Source organism: Petromyzon marinus, chromosome 2 (assembly GCF_048934315.1).
Source record: "Petromyzon marinus isolate PM22_M1 ecotype Great Lakes invasive population chromosome 2, UKy_Petmar_22M1.pri1.0, whole genome shotgun sequence".
Taxonomy (NCBI): Eukaryota; Metazoa; Chordata; class Hyperoartia; order Petromyzontiformes; family Petromyzontidae; genus Petromyzon; species Petromyzon marinus.
In genome coordinates this window covers 21,898,706-21,904,705 of record NC_133668.1, presented here as the reverse complement: position 1 = coordinate 21,904,705, position 6,000 = coordinate 21,898,706, and positions in this window count along the sequence as shown.

Here is a 6,000-nt window from a genome sequence, read left to right as displayed (position 1 = left end):
GTAGCCTTCTTCAGGTGAAGGAACAGAACTGTCGGGACGACAGCGCTTCAATGAACGCTGCTAAGATTCGCAGCGTCTTTTAAGCTAGGTGGGAGAAGTAAAGCGCCTTGACAAAGGAGTTTACATATCAAACAGGAGAATTTAGCATTGAAATAGCTGTGTTAAAGTGTTGGATCAGCAGGGTGTTAAAGTGAGGAATTAGCATGTAACTGGGAGATTAGCATGATGTTAATGTGAGGGATTAGCATGTGACTGGTCACGGAAAAAGCTATGTTAAAGTCAAAGTTTACATATCAATGGAGGCATTTAGTATGTGGACGCTAAAGGACTGCAGCTACCCAACTATCATACAATAAACCGATGTAAAAAAACTAAATATAAACTACATCAATATAATAAATGTACTCAATATATTCTTCAATAAGTTGAGCTATTAACATAAGGTAACTGGGTATACACTATATTCTTAGTTCTTTCGGTAAAGTCACGTTGAAGGGAAACAATAAAATATATATAAAACAATAAAAATTCTCACGACGTTTCGACCATAACATAAACGGTCGTCATCAGGTGTGTCGGTTTGCATAAATTTATTTATTTTTAAACGGTGTATTTATTTATTAAAAAAACGTTAGCGCCACGCGCAGCGATTTGGTAGTTTATTTAGAAGGACGAGTCCATCTATGTTCTGAAAAGAGGAGGGGGGAGACGAATTTTTTTTTTAATGTATGCTGTCAGAAAGCCACTGTAAGCGTGAACAATCAATTAAGACCTGAAATGGTTTATCAAATCTTTCCAATGATTGCTAAGCCAGAATCCATCTTCTCGGTTGAAATTGTCTCTGTGCTTGTATATGTGGATAGCCTCATGAACGAATTTCTCATGGTAGCCAGATGGCTTACAAAGAACCTCTGTCTTGGAAAAGTCAATGTAATGTGAGCCTACTGAATTATAACAATGCTCTGCCACGGCCGAGGTGTTGGTCCTACCGTGTTTTAGGTCTGCTTTGTGTTCACGAATGTGGTCCGAGACATGGCGTTTGGTTTCTCCAATGTAACTACTACCACAGAGGCAACTTAGTTTGTAGACACCAGGGTATTGTATGTCCGGAATCACATCTTTTACAGACGGAACCAGATCACGGATTTTATGTAATGTGTTGAAACGGACCTGGATCTTGTGTTTATTCAAGATTTTGGAGATCTTTTTTGTGATCCCTGCAATGTAGGGTAAAGTGATGGTTTTGAAAGGCTCCTCAAGAGGGTCCTTCTTCATGGTTTGAGTGATAGCTTTACGGATTGTATAGTCGGAGTAACCATTAGCCTTAAGAGCTTGGTGTACGTGCTTGAGTTCACTGCCTATGTGTTCCTGGTCGGATATGCATTGGGCTCTATGATACAGAGTCTTGATGAGATAATTCTTCTGTGATGGATGGTGGTGGGAATCCGGTTTCAGATAAGCATCCGTATGGGTAGCTTTCCTGTAGACAGAGTGGCTCATTGAACCATCAGGTCTCTTTTTAATTAGGACATCCAAAAAAGGTAGCTTGCCATCTTTTTCGACTTTCATGGTAAATCTGATGGCTGGGTGTATGGAATTGATGTGGTCAAAGAATTGGTCTAGAGCAGGCCGGCCATGTGGCCAGATGACAAAAGTGTCATCCACGTACCTCTTCCATAAGGTTGGGCGCAGAGTGGCAGTCTGGATGGCGTCAGTCTCAAATTTCTCCATGAAAATGTTAGCTATAACCGGAGATAGGGGGGAGCCCATTGGGGTGTCCTCAGTTTCTTTGTAGAAAGTTCCATTCCAAGTGAAGTATGTATTGGTTAAACAGTGTCTCACCAGGGGGGGTACCTCAGTGTTTAGTCCTTGATGAACCAAGTCTTCAATGATTGCGATGGTGTCAGGTACAGGAACCTTGGTGAATAAGGAAACTACATCAAAACTGACAAGCAGGTCGTCTGGGGACAGGGAAATACCCTTGATTGTCGATACCAGGTGAGTAGAATTTTGCACCGCAGAGGTGGTTTTTCCAGTGAAAGGACGCAGGATTTCAGACAAAAAACGAGCCAGTTTGTAGGTGGGGGAGTTGATAGTAGAGACAATGGGACGAAGGGGTGTATCTACTTTATGTATTTTTGGTAAGCCGTATAATCTTGGTGGCCTGGCAGCAGAAGGTTTCAACGAAAACTGTTTAGATTGATCAATTAATGCGGTTGAATTAGAAATTATTTTGTTGGTTTGTGTGACGAGGCTGTTGGTGGGATCTCTTTTTATTTTTGTATAACTACCATAGTCGAGTAATTCTTTAATTTTGTTGTTGTATTCTATGTTATCCATGATGACAGTAGCATTGTCCTTGTCAGCTGAGAGGACTACAATATCATCCCTCTTTTTTAATTTATATAATTCAAAACGCTCATCTTTGCTGAGGTTGCTATCTGGCATCTTAGCATTTTTGAGGGTTGCAGCGATTTCAGATCTTGCTACGTCTGCAGCGATGTGACCCAGGCCCCTAAGAGCAACGTCTACTTGGGCAATTATATCATTAACTGGTATGTGTTTAGGTGTGACTACAAAGTTTAGACCTTTAGCTAAAACGGATTTCAGACCATCGGAAATAGAACTGTTACTGCGATTAATTACGACTTTGTTAACGTCTAACTTTTTGGTGTGTGGGTCCGGTCTTTTGTTGAAGAGGAGGTTAAATTTGGAAATCAGGTTGTCCTTACATTTGGTCGACATACTAGCAGCTGAAGAGGCAGTCATATTGTCTACATGTTCCCAATCAGCTGAGCTACTAACAATAAGTCGTTATACATTACAATGCCATATGGCGAAAAAATGGGTGGTTATGAATTAGTCTATAAATAAGTATGTTTTCAACATATTGCGTTTTTTTTCTAAATAAGCTATACATTATTTCACCACTGAAAATGTACTGTAATGAACTCCATTTCAAATGTCAAACATTACAATGTGGCATGTTCATTATGATGAAAAGCCCGAGATGTACACATACACACAAAGATATCTGTGTAGCCTTACACACACACTTGCAGAATTCCAAGTAAAGGTCTTTATTTTTGAGCTTGCAAACATTTATGGAAATTGACCATGCTGTCTTGGAATATAACGAAAATAATGGAACACAAATTCTCCATAGGGGATTAGTCTAGTGTGTTGGAGTTCCACACGGTCAAGAAAGATTGAGTGTGCTGAGAAATAGGAGGATAGGGCATTGGTGGTGGTGGGGAACTAAAAAATATACAAATTGGTGAGAAAAAGGGGAGGAAGTGGGAGTTTATAAAGATGTAGTGAGTCCAAATGAGCCGCAGACGTTCTTTAGAGGCAACACATTTATTTGTAACATCAACACGTAACACAAAGGGGTAACTGCCCCTTTACCAGATACAGCCTAGGGTGGTGGCTACCCAGCTAACTACACGATATGGAGGAGCTACAGTTACGAAGGGTCTGACCCTCACTCGGGTCCCGGTCACGTGTTGATGCCTGTAGAGCTTCCAGCTTGTAGATGTAGAGCTTCCAGCTTGTAGATGTAGAGCTTCCAGCTTGTAGATGTAGAGCTTCCAGCTTGTAGACGTAGAGCTTCCAGCTTGTAGGACGTAGAGCTTCCAGCTTGTAGACGTAGAGCTTCCAGCTTGTAGACGTGGAGCTTCCAGCTTGTAGACGTAGAGCTTCCAGCTTGTAGGACGTAGAGCTTCCAGCTTGTAGACGTTGAGCTTCCAGCTTGTAGACGTTGAGCTTCCAGCTTGTAGACGTAGAGATTCCAGCTTGTAGAACGAAGGGATCCCGGTCTCTCTCAGAGACCCACCTTATATCCTCCCGGGTCGGGGCTGGCTCCGCCCTTGGCCCCGCCCACCTTCTCGAGCGTTCTAGCTCCCTCTCGATCCTTCTCGAGATCGCCCCCTAGCCCCCCCACCTGGGGGCCTCTCTGTGGACACTCCGGATCACGTGTCTACGGGGTCAACCAGAGTGCCATGGCCCGAGGCAACCCTGCCCCTGGGCTGACACTCTCTCGCTCCCCCTGGTGGGAGCCCGCACTACACGCTACGCGTGGTGTCCGCGCTATCCCAGCGCTCACCAAGCCCCGCTAGGGCTGGTACTACACCCGCCTACGGGGTGTAACGCGATGACGGTGCATCGCGCGTCACGGCCCGCACCATACATCCCCGATGTCACTACAAAGAGGTTTGAGACAAAGCCAGGAGGCTCCAGGGTAAAAAAGGCTGGTCGTCAACAACAGTATCGTGCCCTACCAAATGTTGGTGTAGATCGGCTACAATAAAGTTCCCGTACCAGGGCGACTCGTGTCGACTCGCGTGAGACGGAATGGTCGAGCACATTCACTTGCTCGACAACACCACCAGGGGGCTCTGTCGGGAAGCAAATTGGGCACATGGCCATACAACTAAAAGGGTAGTATAGTAGAGTCGTTAAATAATGTGCTGAAAGGTTTCACAAAAAGTATTTATGGCATCAAAGTATGAAAAATTAACATACGAGTTGAATTTGAAATACCACTGAAATACTTGATGGGGCGCAGAATAATAATAAATACTCTCCAGTAAAATGAATTAAAAAAAATCTTTGAGTGTGAAAATGTTTCAATGCATTGTTTCAATGCATTACGTTTCATTCGTTTTAAATTGTGAACTGACCCGCCTCTACTGAACATTATTTCGTTAAAAAGAGCTTCATAGCTCATCGGAATCCTCCAGTATAAATGAAGATTCTGATTCTGAACTAAAAGCAGCAGGGGAGACAGACTGATCTCCCAACACGTAGAGACAGACGGAGTATGCAGACAGGATGCTGTATTTGCCGCAGTACAGGACCGTTGTGAAGTTAGTTTGAAATATATTCATTCGATATTCGCAACCAGTCACTGCCGAGACTTATTCCACCAACTGTAGCGTGAAGCTGACCAAATGTGAACTATTTCACAACATTTACCTCTGCCGTGAATGGTGTCAAAAACATGGTGAATATCAATCGAACGTGCTCTATAAGGGTGTATAAAAGCGACGCGAATGAGCAATCTTTCTCGTTCGTATAAGTTTGATACACGCGTGGGATGGTCTTTCACTTCCACCTGTGATTAGCACGCTTGGCTACGTACAATGTGAAATAAGTTCAACATACATGCATTTCAATTCGATTCACAGCAAAGGTGGTACAATTTTTGTTTATAACTCTCTACTGTACTTAAGTGGGGGGAAATAGGTGAAGATCAAGGACATAAATGTTACAACGTTTTGATAAGGGGTGTTTTTTCAAGACGAATGCCGTCAATCCCTGCCGTCATCTTTTTCGACCTCCATGGTAAATCTGATGGCTGGGTGTATGGAATTGATGTGGTCGAAGAATTGGTCTAGAGCACTGCGTCCTATTTATGCGCACAAGACTGAATTCACAAGGGATATTAATGATCACGTTCCAATGTCCCACTGATGAGTCAGAAATGGGCACACCCATCATAAAGTAGTAGTGACAATAATAATAATTTACCAAAGTGGATTCATAGCATTCGAGCACAGTGCTCTGTGAAACAATGGAGGGGACTTGCATCTGATGACTGCTTTTCTGACATCAGCTCAGCCTGATATCAGCGAGTACCAACGTGTTTCATGATTGATTGATTGAATACATCTAATGCGTGTAACACTAACGCGCAACCTGCCCAAATTAGATGATGCCATCAACCATCGCGTGGTTGATACAGAACAACATTCACTCGAGTCATTGTTTAATGATGTTTTTTTTTTCAAGAGCCAATATTCATTTGTGTACAGCAGTTAAGATGGTTAGACTTCTCAGTCAATCGTCCTAGCGTTGAAAACATGCGTACAGAGTCGCACCTTTCGTAAATTACACAGTGGTTAATGATAGGGGTTTTGCCCCTTTTTTTGGCAACAAAACTGAAACTTTTTTTTTTACAAGGAATCATGTGTGCATTAACCACAATACGAGAAAGCC